Source organism: Aphis gossypii, chromosome 3 (assembly GCF_020184175.1).
Source record: "Aphis gossypii isolate Hap1 chromosome 3, ASM2018417v2, whole genome shotgun sequence".
NCBI classification, from domain to species: domain Eukaryota; kingdom Metazoa; phylum Arthropoda; class Insecta; order Hemiptera; family Aphididae; genus Aphis; species Aphis gossypii.
This window is the reverse complement of record NC_065532.1, coordinates 34,995,049-35,018,702: the sequence shown is the minus strand read 5'-3', so window position 1 is coordinate 35,018,702 and position 23,654 is coordinate 34,995,049. Positions and strand designations below refer to the sequence as shown.

Below are 23,654 nucleotides of genomic sequence, written 5' to 3'. Positions count from 1 at the left end.
TTCCAATAAATATTGGGGAAGTATTTTAAAAATGATATTATACTTGGCGGGAGTTACGAATTCAGTTCCTCCGGTAAATATAACTTTTTGCATTATTTTAGAAGTGTTAGTTTCAAACTATTCGTAAGTACATACTTAGTACATATTGTATAGAAAAAAACCATAAAAATGCCCAACACTGTGTGCAAATGTCTAATATTAAACCCGTTTTATTCATGTGGCCTCCATAGCTCAGTGGTTAGAGCACTGGTCTTGTAAACCAGGGGTCGAGAGTTCAATTCTCTCTGGAGGCATTCATTTTTTTTCATTTTTTTTTCATAACTTTTAAGTAATTTTGTGATTAAAATATTGTATTTATCAAAAATGTATTTAATATAATTATAATTTATCTATTCATATGATTAAAACTAATGCATTAATATTTATTTAGTTACGAATTTAGATGATTTTTTTAAAACGTTAATTTTTGATTTAACAAAAAATACATTTACAACCGTGTACAATAATAATAATAAGGATATTAAATAATAATAGTGTACGATTTCATAGTGTATCATGGTCATTTTTATATGTATAAAATAATAAAAGGATAACTTTTTTTTTGTCGTCCACGATGTCCATTATATGTTTGTTGTACACGCGACCCACTAGTGTATTATGTGACCTTTCTATTATTAAATTTCCATTAACACTATGTACAAAAACCACTTCTATTGTGTATATATATATAAACCCTGTACAGCATACACGATGTTTGCTACTACAACCAAAAGTCGTCCTCTGACCAACGAAGTTTATACATATAAAACATTATATACTATATCAATAAATAACTCGTCGGTGACTTCTTAAGCGATCAAAGAACAAAATAATCCATTCGATGGATCATTCGTTAAATGTGGAACTCCGTGTTCCCGCCCAGCTGTCCCGTCGAACATAGATAAGTGCCATCTCTTTATACAAATCGGCAAAGGGGTGGTTTCTGACCACTGCCGCGACGGGTAGTTTGCTACGGCGTATATACACATATATATACGAAGCCGGTTGTCACGGTCGCAAAAGATAACAAATTATCGATTCCGGTAGACCAAAACGGAAAAAAGGGAGGTCACTTACTGAATAAATATATAGTGAAATAATAATATATTATATTATGATATTATTTTCAACCGTGGATTACCAGTCTTGGTATAGTAGGCATGAAAACGTTTTCTTCTATAAGCTGAAACTTGAAATAACATAATGCAATGGTAATAATATGGACGAATTTCAAACACGGCTTATGCGTAGGTGCAGAATTATCATATTATGTGAAATAAACAACATTTTATGGGTTCAAAGTAGGTACTGATAAATATTTTAATATAGTTACTAGTTAGTTAATATTATTATATCGAGTCAAAATCACATAATATCGATTCACAATCCTTAAAGGTTTATTATTATAATTTTGTTTTTTACACTCCATCATTCTGACATTTTTGGTCACTTTTAATAAACTATAATAATATATAAAATAACAATTTTACAAAAAATAATTAATAACTAAAAGTTTTTATGCACCTATATAATTTTAAATTGTATTAATGTCGTTAATTACTTATGGCATTTGCGTCCACTGGTTAAATTAATAACAATAATTAATGTTAATGTGTTTCTTGTTATTAATAATTATTATAAATATTTGTTTAGGTATAGTCATGAAAATTACTACTTATTTTTTAATTTATATATAATATTGATCATTTGAATAAATGATTTAATAATATTAATAGATTATAGATACTCGTACGTTAAATAATAACCTAGTTGTTTATCTGAAATTACATGTTATGTACCTAGGTTTATATGTATTATATGCTTGTACAGTTATGTAATGAATAGGGTTAGGGTATTTATGGCTTAAATAATTATAATATTTATTCAATTGTGCTTATCAATACTAAAGTATACCATATAAATACTTAAAAAATTAAATGTAACATGAATCGTACTACCATCAGATAAATATAATGTATTTGATCAACAGTTATGACTATAAATTGTACCTACCTAATGAATTAGGTAGCTTTTTATTTGAAAATAACCTATTGATACAATACGATCATAATAGTTTTTATACTATTACTATAATAATATACTATTTATTTTGTAAATGTTGATATTATTAAAAAATACTGAATTAAAGAATCAAACAAAAGATAACTTAAAAATAATTAATCCCGTTTTAATAATATACACGAACCATAACGTTCAATCGAGTTTCGTAAATTAAAATCACGCAAAATTTAAATTGGCATAAAATAGTATACATGGGTACAAAATAAGCATTTGTATATAAAACATCAGATTAAATGGACTTATTCATACTTCGTTAATATACTTATTTATAAATAATCTTACATTGCATTACTACAATAAGCATAAAACAAAATTAAATGTATGGATATTTAATTTTAATGTTTTACAAATGTTTGATAACAATTAATTATATATTACAACGAAAGTCATTCGGGATGGGTAATACCAGCTTTGTTAATAAATTACAAAATTAGTATAGTTCTTTAACGTTCATTCTGAGTTTCTGACCTAATTTATATAAACACTATAAACGATGTGACAGAGTTTTAATTTTAATTAAGTAGCATTTATTATTTTACTTAAAGAACATAAATATTTTAAAAAAACGACGTTATTATTTTTAAAGTTTCAAGTTCAAATGTAAATTATTGCAGTAGTTACTCAAACTGTACGTGATTTGTATATCTTAATTAAGTAATGACATTTTCTGCAAAAACAAAAATAATACATTGTTTAATTATTATGGTTTATAGACCATTTTATAATCAATGGTTATTATATGACTATAATGAACCTATAAAATATGCAAAGGCAATTTTCTTAACAAAAACGTTAGTGAATATTAAATATTTTTATTCAGTAGCTTCAAATCAAGATAATTTATTACCATGGTATATAAGTAAATTTCTATCTAACAACAGTATTTTTCTAAAAATTTTATTTCTAAAATATGATTCATATCGTTTATAAAACTATTGTTCCAAAATACCTAATTGGCCTTCGTATCGTCCAGTTCAAAACCATTTTAATTTGAATACCTAGTTTATAATAATTATTTTTGCAATAAGTTACGTCAAATTTTAAACTTATACTAATTACTAATTTTATGGTAAAGTAATTAATAATAATATTTTAGAGTTTATATCAGTAAATTGTTATGAGTTTTCAATTAATAAGACAAAGTATTGAAATTTAAATAAGAAAAAAAATGCAAAAAATGGATTGCCTCCAGAGAGAATTGAACTCTCGACCCCTGGTTTACAAGACCAGTGCTCTAACCACTGAGCTATGGAGGCTCGGTGACGACTTTGGTGAAAACTGTATGTTTTTAGACAACACAAATAATGATAAAATAATATGTAAATAAAAATAACAATATATAAATAACATTTTTACCACTGACCACTGTATCTACAAAATAAAAGTATACTGTACCATACATCTCACGTGTACTTCGTTTCCCGTATAAAATGCATCCGTGTAAAATTGTATCGCCTAATGCCCTAATACATTATTAACGTAGGTAACTCGTGTGGATAAATAATATTTTTGGTTTTGATTTGGTGGATAGGTTAGGTTAGATGATATTTCTGATACATATGAATTTTACATGGCTGTCTCAACAACGTTGGTTTTTTTGACCATTTAAGATTTAACAACGACATCTATTTAAATAAGTTTATTTTTTGTTTAACTACCCAAGTTTGATTTTCTTTTCATTCTGGGCCAAAAATCAATAACTCATTAGTGTGAACCAAATTCAACGAAAAAGTTTTTACTGTTATACTACACGTCTACAACTACATCAACTACATCAACTACTCTCAAAAATATTAATTTCTAATAATAACTAGGTAATAATATTGATAGTACATATTATAAAAAATAAATATCTTTATGCGCGTATTTTCGATTATTTAAAAAAATTAATAATTTCAAAAATAGGCTTAAAATCTGCTTCGCATTTTAGGTAGCCGGTAGGTAGTCATTAGGTTATTCATTAAAAAAAAAAAATCAACGCCGATAAATCAACGCAACAGCTCACTTTCTTGCAATTTATTGACAAATATTTTTATTTCTCATTAAAAAAATATTATTGATCACAATCAAATAGGTATAGCCTATATCGGCTATATCACTCAGGAATAATGTGGCAGCTCTCTCTACTGATGAAAGAATTTTCAAAATTGGTTATATTTTATTGGTTGTATTTGAGTATTTTTTATATACAAACTCACAAAATAAAATTAGGTACAAACTTTACATACTTACCTTTTTATAGTATTAGTATATAAAATTATTTAGTAAAATTATTCTAAATAGATAAATTAAATTACCCTAATCACAATTTATAAAATAATTGTACCTAGTACCTACCTACTTTTGTTGTTCACCTAATTGAAATAATTTTAAGATAAATAAATCGTGTTTGTTATTCGAAACAAATGCACGAAATTTTCCGATTTTCTGCTCAATTTTCTTCATTTTTTTTTTCGTAAGAACCTTTTTAAAACTATAAAAAACTTAAAAAAAAAAAAATATGAATGAAATTGCTAAAGACATTCTCAAGTTATGACGTGACCAAAGAAAATAGGGATTCATTTTTATATACAGGTAGACAGATAAAATACATAATAAAAGTATATCCTATCACGTTAGCATTTTATATTTATAAGTAATAATAAATTGTCATCATTGATTAAAACAATTTATTTTGAACGCTGTTTTTTTTTTTTAATTACCCACTTAGAATACAACTCATTGATTAACTCATATTTTTTTAATTAGGTTCCTACCTAAAATATTTACCTAAGTAAATAATACATTGCAATATAACTTAATATACATTCATAAAAAAATTATTTTCATTTGTGAAATATTATTTATCAAACAACACTTAGGTTCCTACGAGATAATTTTCAGAATTATATAATAATATATTATGGCAATAAATTGTACAGACGTATAATATAATAATATATACTTAGTGCTTTACGTAGGATATTGATGTAGCGAGGGATTTTGAATAGCTAATGCCTATATATGGTAAATATAGAATATTGATTTAGGTATTATAATACAAATACAATAATTATTACCTATTTTATGATATTTTTACAATTGCTATGCTAACAACTAGGTAATTTATATAAAAAATATTAATGTTCCAACGTATTCAAATTTAAAACAATTGATAATGATAAATATCAACAAATATTATACAAACATATTATATTCATATATTTTAATAGGTTCCTTTCTATGTACTTTATTGAAATAACCTACACAATTGAACATTTTTTTTTAAATTCAACATTTTCGACATTATCAGTTAATATTCAATTTATTGATTTTTATTTAAAATTTTAAAACTTAATAGTATGAGCATATTATAAGTACTTATATGTACAATATACAAATACAGTTCTGTTGGCTATTTTGTTAGCTGTTATACAAGGAATAATAACATAATTTCCAAAATTTAGAGATGCAATTAATATAATTTATGTATTTATTTGTGTGTTCATGCTCACAGTTTCACACAAAATGAACCCTTCATACTTACTAGGCAAACGATTATATACAGCTTGTTGATTTTCATTTATTGATGCCATTAATTCGCTTATGTGTTTGTTTATATTAAATACAATTTATAATTGCGTATTTGCGTGTATAATGTCATGCAAATTTGAGTGATTTCAAAGCTAAGGTACCTATCAAAACAATGAGAAAATTATATTATAATAACAAAATTAAAAACAAAAACACTATGAAATTGTTTTGCAGTGTCTATAAGTATTGAATATACTTTATCATTTTAATTGATTGAAAAACGCTATTATAGTATTTAATTTTTACTATTTTAATATATACAATATACATATAATATTATGTGTATATCTTAGATGGCTAGACACATGTGTCATCTTAAATTCATTCTGTATTGTCACTGAGTCCCACCATACAAGTTTAATTTTCATTACTTAACAAAATGTATAGTAATTATAATAATATAATCCTTCTGCCTACTACATATTCGTGTGCCGAGAGTTTCATTTCATCGCTCATCGCTCCATGTAAAATATATTATACAACAACATTTTATTTCAATATACTAGGTATAACTAAGTGTCTTATCTAATATTATTAATATCTAAATCCTCTCATATTCCCCTGTTTGGTATTAATCTGTCACTGTTACAGAGATAGATATCGTTTTAATTGTTACCTACCACGTAACAGGTGTGTTAAATTTTAATTAAATTTTAAATCATTGCATATTTATGAAAAACGAAATTCCAAGTCGAAACAGTCTATCACTCAACTATTAGCATATATGTTTCTAAAACGCACGGTTATTTTATCATATATTTAATTTACTTTTATATTAGAAATACGGTACCTTAATTTAATCAATTTGACTAAAAACAAATACTATATTATATATAAAATAATTATTATTATAATATTTTTTCATACAATATTACTAGTTGTTATTAACTAATAGGTATGTCAATTGTCAATGTCGGCGTACAGAAGAACGGTCTGAATAGATTCGTGGTACAATACTTACTATGTGTATAATCTATTTAGTTCAGTTGTATAATAACTTAAATTAATATAGATATTTTAAAAAATGTGTTGATTATAATATAAATGATAATATAATAATAATTATATATAATGTCACACATTTTCAAGCCCTGTGGATAATAATTTTTCAGTTGCAACAAAATACCTAACTATAATCGTTATATTATATCATTTAAATATTTAACTTCATCGATATTTTATCTTCAATAAAATCTGTATATTTTGCATATTATATTATTAATTATACATTTTTAATTTCTTTAAGAAAAACTTAAGAAAATCGTTGTATTAAATTGACATATTAGTTAGTTTAAAATTTCATTCATTTTTAACTATAAATTATTTTACATATTTTAGTGAAATTGACAGATTTTATAAAAATGTACACTTTAAATCATTATAAAAAATAATTTTGACTATATACTTCGATATTTATAAATATTTTTATGAACAAGGTAGGAGATATTTATTAAGCTTTCATATTTTTTTACAACAAATAAAAATGTTATCACACATACAAAAAAAACTTAAGTAACAAATTATAAAACTCTATGTTACATAGCATAAAAATTGCTAGTATTTTAAATATTTCATCGTTTTGAAAATATCAACATAAAATATTTATTAAAAAATTCAGTGTTACCTATAAAGCAATTTATTTTTGAATAAAAACAAGATCTATTTTGTCAAAAACTGATTTTGTGAGAATTATCCTATTCCATCTATAGGTCCAAAATTATTTTAAAAATTATTGAAACCACAGTCAGAGTAACTATAGTAAATATTAAAGCATTTTTACTAGAAATAAAAAAACAAAATTAATTTAAAATATACTATCATCACTTTGCTAAAAATCTAAAAACAGTGATAGTTACGTGTTAATAAAGAAAAAAAAGTTTTCTCTCAAAATATTTTAAAACTATAATTAAAAATGTATAAAAAATTCTTAAAAAAATAATTGAATGAGTATAAAAATGCATTGAAAATTAAATAAATAAATGATATAACTGAAATCGTTATTTTATTGAAACAGTTATGTATTTTATCAAATGTTTTATTTAATTAGATTTTACCATACTGAAATTAATTTATACGTTTCGATTATACTTTCTATAGCGATAACCATTAAAAATAATATTATTAAGTTTATTTTATATTTTTTTATTATAAATAAATATTAATAATACTTACAGGTTTTGCAATCGCTGACAAAACCTCACATTGAATCGTGTGTAAATATCAATTCAAAGTGAAAATAAATTACAAGACAGTTCCATACATCTATAATTTTAGATTTTAAACGTATTGTAATTAATTAACCATTTTCTAAATACATTTAAGAGTTAACAATATATATTAAAAATAATGTAAATCTAATCTAACAAATATCATACTATATTATATTATTGGTTAATTAATAGTATTGATAAATCCTAGACCCTGTCGAAGATTGTTGTTTGTAATTAATATCTTAGAATTTGCTGATCAGTTGAAACTGATAATAATTGTTATTCAATGGCCTTTGTATAAAATATTAATGATTGGTGTACAGCATATCAAAAAATCCATACTAATAAAAACTGTAAAAATTGTGTTAGTGAAGGCTATGTGAATCAATCGATAACAAAATCAATAAAGGGGCAGGGAATATTTTGATCGATAAGCTGGGCTATCGGTCAGAATCTCGAATACTTTACAATATTGTTGTTCACCTTTAAACGTCCAATAATATTTAAAAAAATAAAAAATGTTTTTTTTTTCCTTTGCGCTCTGTTATTTTTGTATAATTATTTATTTATTTTATCAATGAAGATATAATATTATGTTAAAATATAAAATGATGTCGAGAAAAATAAATGTTCTGGTTTTAAAAAAATAAATCTGTACCATTAGATATAACACACTACATTATACTTGAATAGAAAAATAATAGTATTTTAAAATATATAGTGTGCATATATCACACTATACTGCCATATAACAATATATAAGTATAATAAGCATGCTTAAAAATGCCAAAAATCAGAATTATTTGAATAAATGCGTATGATTAAAGGTTATATACATATAAGATATAACGTGGGTACGGGTGTGCTTCGTGATTCGTTCTGTATAACTATAGATATATATGTATATAATATTATACGGAATGAGGACGGATGGAAATAAAACATAATATAGTCGAGCAATATTGTGTGTGAGTCCGATGTGTGAGTGTGTGTACGCGTATCGACAAGGACTACAGTGCGAATTCCCCGACGAGCGTATGTAATATATGTATAATGTATATTATATATATATGTAAATATGCATATATAACAGCGGCGTGAAGACAAAAGGGCTCGCCGTCGAAGCATTCGAACAAACGGCCGATTGTGCGTGTAATAGAAATTGATGGGTTGCCGCTTTCCGCCTTCACCGCCGTTCGCATTCGCGCCTTGTAAATATATACGCTTTTATATTATCCAAAAAGCTTCTTTTCCTATTTTTTCCCCGTTTTTTGTTTAACGCGCGGGTATAGGTGTAATATATGAATACTATATACCGCGTTAAAAACGTCGTTTCTCGATATTTTTCACCGATATCGGAGGTTTTTTCTTTTTTTTTTGTTCGTATACGTATATATTTGTTTACATAATATGTAATACATTACACGTAAGGGGGTATATGGGTGTAACGTATAGGTACACAACATAATAAATACTATTGTGTGCGCCTATATAAGATCGACTGCGAGTATATTATAATATGCAGTACTGCTGCTGCAGTGTGTACATTGTCCCGTTTCCAGGCTCTTCGTTCGTGCTTTAACTGCAGTACGATCGGCTTCAAAACGGAATGTTGACGTGTTTGTGGAAATTGAAACTTCTAAATTAGTAATCAGTTAATGTCGTCACCAGTGATAATATCTTTAGGGCACGCGATGTTTTGAACTGCTCCAATTTTCGTCCAATTAGAGTCACTATGACCAATGTAGACGGTGAACCGCACACCTTCGCCGCGTACTTCAGCACATATCAGTTTTATGTACAGTTTGAAGACGGTAACTTCTGTTGGACTTGCGGAGTGTTGTGTTGAGATTTGAGTAAAGGACTGCCCGGGATGCTTTAGCGATTTGTGTGTTATTTTTTAGCACGGGTGTTGAAGGAAGGAAAAATGTCTGTCAATTCTGACACGATAATAAGAAGTTTAGTTGAAAAAATTCCGTGTTAAAAGAAAAAAATCATCGTAACAGACCGGTTCTCAGAGTAACGCAATAATAAAGCATTTAGGAAAAACATAATTTTTTTATGATTTCCTATTTATTTGAAACGACTTTCTTTTGTATCTTAACGTTTTTGATCATTTGTTTTGACGTTAGAATTAATATCGTGTCACCGAACACAATCTTGAAAACGGCACAATCTCAGTCAGTTTATACACAATTCCTTTATGCAATTAAATTAAATATTTTTTTTCTACAAATTGTTACCGTGGCTCCCAACCAGTAACCACGGGGGTGTGACACGCGGATTACAAGCTAGCGCGTGGCAATTATTTATTTGATCTTTTTACGAAATAACTTGTTTGTTAATAATTAATTTATTCCTTTATGATCTGTTCACTGAATATCCAGCTGATTAAAATTCAAATAAAATAAAATAGGTATATCTACAACCTTCTATACGACGCGCGATGTGACATTTAGATTTGTTTTTATGTTTTAATGAAACTACTAAGAAATCTATAATTGGTGTAACTTATTTTCCCCAATGGGATTATAATATAATCGTATAAACATAAAAATAATTTTTATAAAATTATCTACTAATGAGATGATAACTTTTTTGTGTTAAATGTATTCACGACAAACTATTAAAAAATAGCATAGATAGATATTATTATTGATACTCACACGTCTTATCGTGTATTCAACTAATATTTAATAGTTTTTAATGCAATAGAAAAATCAAGATATCATTAACCAATTTTGTAATATAATATTTTAATTTTAGTTGATTGCAATAGTTTATTTAAAAAAAATTACTATGTTTTTCTGAGATAGAGGATAATTAAGACAAATGGTTGATCGTGTTTGGTATAGTTGAGGGTAGTAAGATACGATAAAGTTTTATTTTTCATTTTCAAAATATGCTGTAGGCCTATATTATAAATTATAAGCCTGTATAATGTGCGAATTTGACGTTTTCCTTCTTAAAAATGTTCATGTCTAAGTTTGGTTTAAATTATCGAAAATATTTTTATGACTGTATAAAGTGATGATGATAACGATTTTGACAACAATGGCTGACTCTGGCAAGATTAAGAAAAACATATACCTAGTATAATCAAACTTATGTGCTATATTATATAAATATCACTCTTTTACGACTCCGTATTAGATTCTGAGTAGAGCGAGGTATACGTATTTTTATCTTCAATTTATGTAAGTACATATTAAACACCGAATCAAATTAAAAAAAATAAGTATAATATGTAATCTAAAATAATAATTATATTTAATATGATCTACATTTTTATATTATTATATTTTAACTCCATATTACTTAAGTAGTATAAGTTAATAACCTAAATTATTTTATTTTTTATAATTGTTTGTATATTAATTATAGTGCAAATGGTTCTGCTGATTGTATTTATGACCAATAAAACAAAAATAAAGCAAAATTAAAAACTAATTCGTGGATTAAACAGTTAATAGGCCAATACTGGCGCCTATATTAGCTATAAAAATAATTAATTAGATCTAGATAATTAAAAAAATTGTTTAACTTAATTAAATTATTGCGGTATCTTAAATTTTAAACTAATTCGTCTTAATAAATTATTGTTAAGATACTTTTTTTTTCAAAAAACAGAACTACTGACCTATTAATTATTATTGAAAATACGGACAAAATATTGTGTGTTTAATCAATGTTATTTACCTACAGTCTTATATAATATGTTATGTACTATTTCAACTTCAATATGATATTTAAGCTTATTATAAGCTGATTTTAAAACATGATTAGCGAATAAACATCAGTACTTTTACAAGTTTTTATTTTAATAAACTAAAACCGATGTACGAAATAACTAAAAAAAAACATTAATAAAATGTGATAGATCATAATAAATTATTAATTATTGTTCATTATAAGTACTTCAATTTCGATGAATCTATCATTTTTGCTGGTTACTTCAGCAGATGTATGCTTTATCGATTGAACATGCATTAGTCCCTTCGTATAGTTCCGTTTACCATTGAAATAATTCATCATCATATTATTTGACTTATGTCTATCATAACGGGCGCCAGCTTCACGCCTTCTTTGTCGATGGTATTTCTAGTTTTCCATTCATCAGAGTTGTCTACTCTATAGTAGCACTTAAAAAACTTGTCCAGATCCCGTATCAATTTTATAATTACCAGGGTGGATATGCAGAAAAATATTTAAATTCAGAAAACAAATTTATAATTTGGTTGACTATATGGACAATATCTAATTGACCAAAGAATTTAAATAATTCAAAAACTATACTTATTCGGAGTTTCGGGCTTTTATCTTAATAATTCAAAATAGTACTAAAGATCTCAACAATTTAAAAACAAAGTACTTATATTAAAGTACATTTGAAAATTTAAAAAATCAGATTATGAATAACTGTAATATTTAAGAATAAAAAAGAGTAAATAGCATACTTGGTGATTCGCCGTCTAGTATATTGTATAATGCTAATAAATAATAGAAAAAATATATATTACTACTAGGAATCCAGATTTTTAAACAAAAATACATTAAAATTTATCGAGTTAGTACTGAATATGGTATCATGATAAGTACTTATTATTCAGTATACTAAAGCAATATCAAAATAAACGATACATCACGTAAATGTTTAAAATAGTGTACATCATTGCACATCATTTTATATATGTTTGATATTAACTATAAATATTTAAGTAGATTTCAATGAAAATCGTGTGAAAATTTGTCAGTCAATTTTAATCTGGATTGTATTACAGAAAACGATAAATACACTGTTTTAAAATATTGAATAGAACATGGTCATAAATAATAAAATTTAAAAAAGTAGGCATGGGGATACCGTTCTGCTGTACATTAGTTGTTTAGTGAATCACTGAGTTATGGGCATGTTAAATTGTATTCACTAATATGTCTTTGTAAAAATAAAACGATTCTGAGCACATACAACCTGTCGTCCTATACATATTAATCAATGATCTCACTAAGTATATTTTGTAATATACTTTTTTGATAAAATTATTAAAATCATTTATATTACGGCAAATTGTATCAACTTTTTTTATCAAGGTTTTCCTCAAAAATATTTCAATAATTAGATTATTTGTACTTAACTATTATAATTTATAACATATTACAATTATTATATTATCAACTTAGATAACTCAATAGTCAATATGTCATCACATAATACAATTGTAATTCTGTAAATACCGTAAAAAAGGAAAAATAGATTTGTAAAATAAAACAAAAATGTTATTGGGTGTTAAATATAATAAATTATAACAAATTATTAAATAAGGAATTTCGTTCAAATTTGAATTAAATAGGTCTATAAAAATAATTTTCTTTGCATATTATTAGATTTTATAGTTCAAGTATAAACTATTTATGAAGAATCTTTCATTAAATGTTCAAAACTTCGATAAAAAAAAAAAAAGAAAAGTTTTTATGAATTTCTAACTGCTAACTATAAAATAGTTTATTAAGATTTGATGAAGTTCGATGAATTTTGTCAAAATTTATTTTTCAAGTGCAAATACAAAAAAAAAAACGTCTATGTATTTTTATAAATATTATATAGACATAAAAAATGTATGTGGTTGTATGTGGTATCTTGTATTCATTTATAAAGATTTAACCTAGTGAATAATTATTTCTGATCAAAATCAAACAATTATTTGACGAACTTGTTACCTTCAACACATATTATACGATGAAATAATTATTATATAGATTATATATAATTTGTACTAACTAGGTACTGTACTCTATTCGAAATAGGATCGTACCTCGGAGAAACGATCGCATAATGCTGCGTGGTCGAAAGTACCGCACCGTACTATAAGTATTAAGTAAATTTTAAATGATGTGTTCACTTCAGCTGTCGATCCAATAATAATACGATTGATGAAAGCTCGCAGGGCTAGCGCTGCGGAAAAAGCCAAGCCCGTGCGCAGAAGTCGACCGCCAATAAGGTACGATCTCATTCCGAATAGAGTACAATCGTCTTCACATCAAAATGCACAAGCGTATATAACGTGTATATTATAGGTTAATTATTATCACTGTTTAACTTTGAAATTATCATTATAAAATTTCACAAACTATACTATAATAAACCCTAAAATCATAAATTTGTACGTATCGCAAGTAACATTACTAAGTCAAAATAAAATATATTCATTAATTTTTGAACTAGTGTTACCGATGACTTTAAACCATTTATTCCTTTAAATGTTGTATTGCCTTTTATAATTTATATATGATAAATGGATACATTTATGCATAACCAACTCCAAAATCATCATAATGCATAGGTATATAAAAAAACATAGTTTTATACTATATTCTACTATCAGCTCACATAAAGTAATTACGGGGGAAGGAAATGTTTTCAGTGTTTATAAACATCCCTTTCTTTTTAACGATATATTTATATATAATCCAAAACTATATTATACTATGCTAAAAGCCTAAAAATGATGCTGATTAGGTAAAGATGGATTATATTTTTCATATATTTTGTTTCAAGAAATATTCAAAAGTGAAACGTATTTTATAATAATTTATTAATGTGGCCGATGATTAACTCTATAATGGATGTATGAACAGTCAGACAGGCAACGCAGCTAGTTCACATTAAAAAGGTACAGTACACAGTGATCTTGAAAATTATTGTTGATGTATGTATGGTATAAGTGATAGCTATTTTCGAGTATTACTTAACAATTAACATTACCTACTCAGAGTTATTCAAAATTATAAGTACCTATTGATCATTACAATTATTAGGGATAAGAAATATATCATATTACATAATTACCCACCAGGTTTCAGTATTATAATAGTATAAACATAATACATATTATACTACGATAGGAAATATACGTACATGGCCTTTTAATAGTATAATAACGAGAATTATTACTACAAATCCAATATCTTTAGGCTTTAGAATTTAGATAATCGATAAAATACCACTGCTTGTAGAACAGATAATAAAATATTCATACCATAATATCACATACACATTATTAGATTAATATAGCTAATTTTAACGCAAACTTACCTATAAGTATTACATTTTTAATACCAACTTTCTATATAAGTACATTAGATCGATAGTAAACCTCTTCATGAAACTCGTTTATTCAATACTATCGTTCTGTTATCACTGTTTTTTGTTAACGAAATTATATCTTTATGTGCAGTTTTTATTTTCAACGAGAGTATATTACTTATGAGTAGACTATATTGGCATCGAAAAATCATCAATTCTCTAGAGAAGCTATCACAAAATCGTTATTATTTTACTTTTTTTGGGGGGAGGGGGATGTATGGTGGTAACAATTACTAAAAAGTATTAATAATCCATTAATCCTCCAACACGTGCTGATAAAACAATTAATATATTACTTTATATATAAACATATGTGTAATAAATTCACATATTGTTAACTATAAAAGTATAAAATACATTGTTTTTTTTAGTATTTAATCAATCATTAATTATTACCTATACTGAATTATATGTATAATATCATCTTTCCAGCTATATTGTGGAATATCACTTTTTGCTTGTAAGCTTTTAATTCTTTCAATAGCTAGCTATTTGAAAAGTACATTAGTCGTTATGAATAACAATTGAAATTAGCCATTAGGATTATAAAAGGAAAAGGGAAAATAATTTATGTGGTACCTACATTTATACATGTATATTTTATTATGTATCATTATTTTAAACAGTCTAAATTAGTAAAAAATCGGTTAAAATTGTCATGCCCAAAAGCTCGCACACCTCAAAAAAACTGAAATGATGCTCCTGCACTACCAATACCAACAAATTAAAAAATTCACAAAGGAAAGGAGGTTAATTTTTTCTGTTTTCTTTTGCAATTTATCCGACAACCTTGCTTAAGTTATTTTTATCGAGCAAATTGTCAATCCCAGGGACCTGTCACACCTAGTACTACGATCGATTCCTTCCCACTGCGTCAAGTATGAAAATCACTTCTCAGACATCTGTATCAATTATAAAACTACGAAAGCAGATAAGAATGCAACCTGAAGTAATCACACTTCTAATTAAAAAAGATGTCCAATGTACAAAGTTGATCTGAAGTGTTGTTGAATTAATAAGTTAAACTATTAAATTCGAAATAAAAATACATAACACCTTTTCTCAATTCTCATCTGGTCTGACCATCCAAATCTTACCATCATATACCTTCCGTTGCTTCTGACTCCAACAATATCAAATTATCTAACAGTATACTACCTATATCTACATTTCTTTCAAAATCTACCACGTTAATTAATTCTATCCTTCCACTCCTTACTTTGTATGTCTACATTACACAAACAATATAATCCATTGTTTATTTTTTCTTCCTCATTATTTTTAATTATTATTAACTTCATTAGTCATTAGAATTAGTTTTTTCTACCTGTACGCTTTTAATTAGGCTTTGATTTTGTATAATATATAGTTTTATACTAATATTGCACATTTACTACTATATCATAGTAATAATTGTTCATTATTCTATAAATTGTATTTTATATAAGTTTTATTATACAATTGTAACTGTTTAATTATAATATTATTATTATGTATTAATTATTAAAATAAAGTTGTATTAATGATATTTAAATAATAAAAGAAAACCTCTATATTATAATATCACAATTACCATTGAGTTATTTTTTTCTTTTATTTTAATGAAAGTCTTCGATAATCAATGTAATATAGTTTTTCAATACAGAAAAAGAGATTAATTGAATATAAGTTTAAAGGAATTATAATTTTTTTGTTCTTCAACAATTTAATCATTCAAACAAAAACAATATAAATACAAGTAATCTATAAACAATTGGTTTGTCTACCTTCTATAAGCATTAAGCAACCTTCTTTTATATCATAACATATCTATAGCACACAACATACATCTGTGTAGAATTAATTAGAGATCGAAATTAACCATGGGATTTTAAAAATGTTTCATGTAGTAGTTATATTAGTATATTTTAAATAAGTATACACAGTTGTTAGTTACAGTCTTAAAAAAATATTATTAAATTATATTATACTATATAAGATTATCGTGAAATTTTTTTCTATTATTTATAAGCTCAAAATGGCGATTTTTGTATTATGCATATCAACTAGCATGTATGTCTGTCTTAAATAAAATTATTGAATCAATACGTAAAAAACTAATATATAATTCAAGACGCTGTACAACAAAACTATAATATGTCAAGTACAATTTACAAACAGTAACAATATCTGTCCTTTGGCACATACCACGTATAATTATTTGACGTGGAATCTGTGATATGCAATAAACTCAACCATAGTACCAATGACACTCATTGAAATGCTAACACAGGCACACATAATATTATAATTTATAACAAAATAATTATTTAACACACTATCTTAGTGTACAGCACAAACTGAACGACTTAAAAGCAATAAAAAATGTTCATAAAGTCAATTTATAGACCATTATTGTTTTTATTGCATTCATATAATAGAAGAGTTAATACTCTTTCTCTGCACTTAACGAGCTCCTGTTATCAGAACCTTGAATAAACAATAAATTATTTGTATATACACGTGCAATCATAAGGACGAGCTTCGTTTAAAATAACATTATTTACGTTGATGTGTTCCCTGGCTGCAGTACACTCCACGCCATAGCCAAGTTTCAATTATTCTAATTCAATTTTTATTTATACTAATAAATATATAATGTACAAATAATTTAATAGGTACAATATAAAATTATTCTGTTTTCCTTAAAGTGTATAAATGTTTTTTTTTTATTTACTTAAGACACACAAAATATGTGAAGTAAATAACCGCAATGATGTAAAATTATCATTTTTAATACTTTATAGATTTAAATAATTGCAAAATATAGAACAAATAATTTTTAAAATATGTATATAATCTTATACAGTCTAAATAAAATATTTCCAATATCGAAAAATTCGTATTTTTACAATAAATCAACATTATTTAGAATTACCTATTTTTTTTTCTCTAAAGACCTTTTGAAAAATTTAACCACTAACAAACCTTATTTAAATTACCTATACCTACATACAAAATACAAAGCTTAATGCTTCCAAAATATAATCAAGTATTAGTATATCACTATATTTAGATACTAATTATTGCACATACCTATTTTATATTATAGTAAAGCACTTAATTTAAATTAATTTAATTTACAAAATATAAAGATAAATATTTTGCTATTTAAATAATATGGATTAAAAAAAAAAAAACTTAATAATTTAATACTAATATGTATAATAGTGAATGTGAAACAAACAATGGCTATTGGACAACATTTCATTTAATGTTAATTATCTATATTTATTTGTCCTCAAATCATAAACAGTTAAATGTTATTATAAACTAAATAAGTTTTATTAGGTATTTAATGAGAGATAATTTTTATACATTTTGCCGTCTTCACACTGTAGACACTGTAGTATCGATTTTCAAATATGTACATTTCATCTTATTTTTAGAATTCAGAATACTTTAAAATTAAAAAAGCAATATGAGATGCAAATACCCTACCCAATATCATAAAGTGCAATTCTATTGGAGTTTACATTTAAAATTGATCGCAAATTATTTTACTAAAAAAAAAAAAAACGATTTCGAATCAAGCTCGTCTAACTTAATAAGAGCATTAATTTTAAATAGCCATTTATTAATCCACAAATATTTGAAGACTTATTGACAAATTGTATTTACACTTGAACAAACAAATATTTAAAACATGCTATTAAAAAAAAAATTTAAAGTAAGATTTCATAAAATATTTTTTAATATTTTTTTTTAACCAAACATTATTCACAAAGAATACATAAAAAAAATGTTTGAAAAATCAAAATATTTCTCACTCAATTCAGATTCAAAATCATGACTTATTATTAAAAAATAAAATCATTGTGTTGCATAATCAAAAATAAATTCTTATTATGATTACTATCTACACATAAAATAATGTAAAAATAAATAAATAAGCAATGCTATTATATAGTTTTAATAAGACATGTATTGAGTTACATTGACATTATCATTATCTAAACCCAATTATTTATTATTTAGACACTTTTTATAGTGAACAAATTGTAATATGTTTATTAAAAAAATTGTCTGGTTACCTTGGTTACCAAAAATTTATACTGTCTGGTCCGTCTGTGTTCAAAATTGTTTATCGTCATATGCGTACAATTATTTATCATTGAATTAAAATTTAAGACCAATTACTGCCTATTCCATAACGAGGTACTTTTGACTTTTACTGGCATTACTGCACAGCATAACGGTTACCTACATTCACCCTTATTATTTTAATGTCTTTGATAAAGTAATATTTTTTAATTTACGATATCAATAAATATTATTATGTAGGTAGGTACTTATCAAACGACATATTACAAGAGCTATATGTAAAATGTAACGAACCTTTATAATATAAAGTATAAATAAATCTTAGTTTGTTAAAGTTTATACAACGATATAGTCATATAGTTGCATACCTAGTTATTAGGAATCAAGCGATAGAGCACAAGTTCCTTTGAGCATTTTTTTGTTTATTTATATATACAATATACATATAAACACATATATGGGGTTATCTAGCGCCCACATATAGAAACGATACCATTAACGTAAATATGTTGACTTCCCTAAAACGTTTAAAACCTTGTATATAAACATACTCCACTATTAATAAATAGATTTATGGAATATGATTTAAGTGGGTAGTATAATTTGTAATAAAAAAAATAAAATAGACAAGCAGTTGCATTTGAAAAATGTATAAAAAGTACATGAAATCAAATATAATAGATATGAGAGAAGATTTAGATTATATCGGTCTCGTTTTACACTTAAGCTTAAAAATCAACATTAAATAAACTATTATTATATTGAAACAAACTCTCCTAATATAATGTAAACTACAACGTACAAACATAATATTTAAACTGAAATTATTATTTAAAATAATATCTTACTTATCATCAACTGAATCATCAATTGAACTGATGTTTTAATTGGCTAAACTAAAATTTGGTAAGAAGAAAAGATTACATATATATTATTTATACAAAATTATAACAGTTCCTAATAAAATACTTCAAGTGCAAATATTGTATCAAAGAATAACACGTCAGCATTTTTATACTAAATATGTATTTATATGTATATACCTATATATGATATATTATTTGCATTATTTAAGTATTTAAATTATTCTGTTCAAAAAGTAACAGCTTAAAATAATTACTTAAGTATTCAAACAATATTCAATTAGTAATCAGAAAACTATTAATACACCAAATTCAACGTATCTGTTCATGACAACTGACTAAAATATTTTTTTTTACAAAACAACTATTTTAAAGGTTTTAACTAATAAATAATACAAACATCCTCATGCCGGATACTTATAAACACATATCCATGATTTTGACATTAGTTTTGATTATATTAAGTGATATTCCTTCAAATTTTAAAATGTTTATAAATTTAAAATAATAAGCAATAATTAATGACTTTCAGTAAATAACCTATGGATAAAAATAAATTAAAATTAATATTCATCAATAACTAATTTCATTCGATAACAATAATTATTATAATAATTTGAGAACTATTTATCTATAATATGTATATATTAACATAAGTACGCTATACTTTATTGATCGGCTACTAAAGAATTTCAACATTAAAAATTTAAAATTACATCGACAATAATAAAACGCCTTCCCCCTATAAATTAGAATATAGAAACCAGCTATAAAGGCTTTCACGGTAAGTGTAGTAATAACATTTTTACATTTATTTCATCATACCTATCAAAAAAAATATTTAATATATCACTTTTCTTTATATATACATAGTATACGGTATTATATTATATTTTATACATTACATACCTGTATATTATAAACAGTATACCTGAGTTGACTTTAAAGTGTAATATTATACCCATTATATAGCTACTGTCGCGTGTCGTGTCTCATATTTGTTTTATATCAAAATAATCCAGTAAATCATTGTATTACCTGTTCATAACACTAAAAAAATATATAATATATCATCACACATATTATAATTCATTTTACATACAATATGCGTTTTTGATATTTATATAAATATTCAAGATATAAAAAATAATACTTATTTGTATATTGAATAAATGGATATTAATTATTTTTAAAAGCATGCAAGATGCAACACAATATATAATTTCTATTCATAAACTATATTCATGGTAAACTATAAAAGTATAAAGGATTACAAAGGTTTCTTTTTGTCGCCGCATATACAGTCAAAATAGTAATCTTAAATCTCCGGACAACCTTTGTGTGACCTTTCTATAATAACCGTTTATTTAACATTTATTGACAAATCGATGCGACATTTATATGAATCCTATAAAAGCTACCGGTTGTTGCGTTTAAGTCATAATATTATTAAAGAAAAAATATTCGTTAACCATGAGTTAAACAATATCTACAAATAGATATTCACATGATCCAAAAATTGCAATAGTTTTACACTTCATTTCAAAAAAATATATGACAAATACAATAACATAATAAGTAGGGCTCGGATTTTAAAGCATAATAAGCAACTAAAAAAGCACACGATTGTTTAAAAAAATCAAAACAAAAAAACATGACCAAAAATTAACACGAACTAGTTATAAGAATGAATAAAAAAATTTGAAAAATAAATTTACCATGTATTTCTTTAAATTTTCAGCAATAAAACTGACTATTGTTCGACAGAATATTTTTATGCATAGAAAACGAATTCTCTACATCCACTGAAATGATCGGTATATACTTCACACAAGAGGTTTCAAATGACAACACTAAATCTTAAATTTTGAAATGATCGATATCGATGTTATAGACACACTGACCTTAATGATACTGCTTGCTAAATCGATAATCTATACATTTAATAAACAAGCCAATAACGAAAACAATAATAATCCTATACCTATAATGCATTCTGGGTTTTTACGTTTCTTATTAATTAAATTTTCTATTATTACTATAGTAACATAATAAACATATAAAAAAATCCACGGCTGGAATAGTTAAAAAAACCAAAAAAAAAAAACATTTACATTAAAAAAAAGCTAAAATAAATCTGTTTGTTTGGAATCAGAATGACATGAAACGAATTTATATGTATAAAATTAGATTTCTATCTTATATATATATAGAAAAAATAGCATATGCTTTAAAATCTTAGCCCTGATAATCATTTTAAATATAATTTACAGTACATATTATTTTTCATCATCAGACTGCTGTGCAGTCGAATAAATTATAAGGAAATAATAATAATAATAATAAACACCTACTCAAATATTAACGTGTCACCACGCGTATTGTGTCTATATAAATATTGCAAATAGACTCATCGATGATTTATTTTTATTTACCCAGCCTGTGCAATGAAAACACGGATGGTCTGCGTGCGTGCCGTCGATTCTTGGAAAGTGCACTCGACGCGACCTTCTCTCACCCAGTCACTGATAGTATCGGTGCTCACCCAAACAATGACAGTATTATTACGCGATTGACGACAAAAAGGTAATGAGTCCTTTTACTCTATAGTCGTCTACGTCGAGCGGCGGGCAAACAACAATGAACGGATTGATGGATGGATGGTATTTCCGAAACGAATGTGCTTCGTTGAGTATTATCTGGACAAAGGACATTCGTCCTATGCAAACGGATTGATCGATTAGAATATTGCACGCGTTCCATTTTCGGGGCGCAAAGGTATATTTCGAAACGTATATCTTGCGAATCGCACAAAAGAGGTTAACGATATACGTATCTAGTCAATTTTCTCACGCTCGATCGAAACCCTTAGCAATACGACAAAAACATTATCAACCATGCGGCATCCGCCTGCATTACTGCACCAGATGCACTAATAACCAATTAGTGACGAATGATACAATTGTCATATACAGTAGGTATACCTACCGAGTCCCGAGTGCATACGTAAATAATAATATTATCTTTTGTGCACTTGTCCTGAAACATAAAACAAACAACGTAAGTCGACTATTTTGGTGAGCACTGAGCTGTAATACTTGCACTTTGCAGCAAGCATGAGACTGCGTCGTATATTATATTATAATTATACAAGCCGTGAATTATTTTCATTGACATATTTCAACGGTTATCATAAAATGAATTCGATTATTTAAACCATTGTAAATTAATATTTTAGACAGACGATCAAACGTGCAATACCTACAGGTAACACGTTTAAGATGAATTTTGAGCGTTAACCTTACACAAAGGTTGTGTTTTACATTTTAGTTAAGCCACAACAAACGCTACAGCTAAATACCGGATAAGTGCGATCGTTCGCAATTTACCATATTATTACAATATTGTTTATATTTTTAGATACTATACATTTGCTTGAAGCTATAAGTATTGTGCAATAACAATAATATCGACTTAAATCAATAATCTTTAATCTTTATAACAACCCAATGGAAATACATATAAAATATATAAAAGTATTCTTTTGATACTGTAACTGGAATAACGTTTTCAAATTAGTAAATTACTTTGTACCTATTTATAGTTTATACTTATTCAACATCAAAATAAATTATACATAGAAAATCCATCCGAGTGGTT

General features: G+C 25.6%; 2 non-coding genes across 2 annotated transcripts; one reads left to right on the top strand and one right to left on the bottom strand.

Annotated features, from left to right (window-relative positions):
* Positions 1-220: 220 nt before the first annotated feature.
* Trnat-ugu (transfer RNA threonine (anticodon UGU)) lies at positions 221-293 on the top strand. Its single transcript has one exon. It is a non-coding gene; the product is annotated as a tRNA-Thr (tRNA).
* Positions 294-3,304: 3,011 nt separating this feature from the next.
* On the bottom strand, positions 3,305-3,377 carry Trnat-ugu (transfer RNA threonine (anticodon UGU)). The gene has a single exon. It is a non-coding gene; the product is annotated as a tRNA-Thr (tRNA).
* Positions 3,378-23,654: the final 20,277 nt, after the last annotated feature.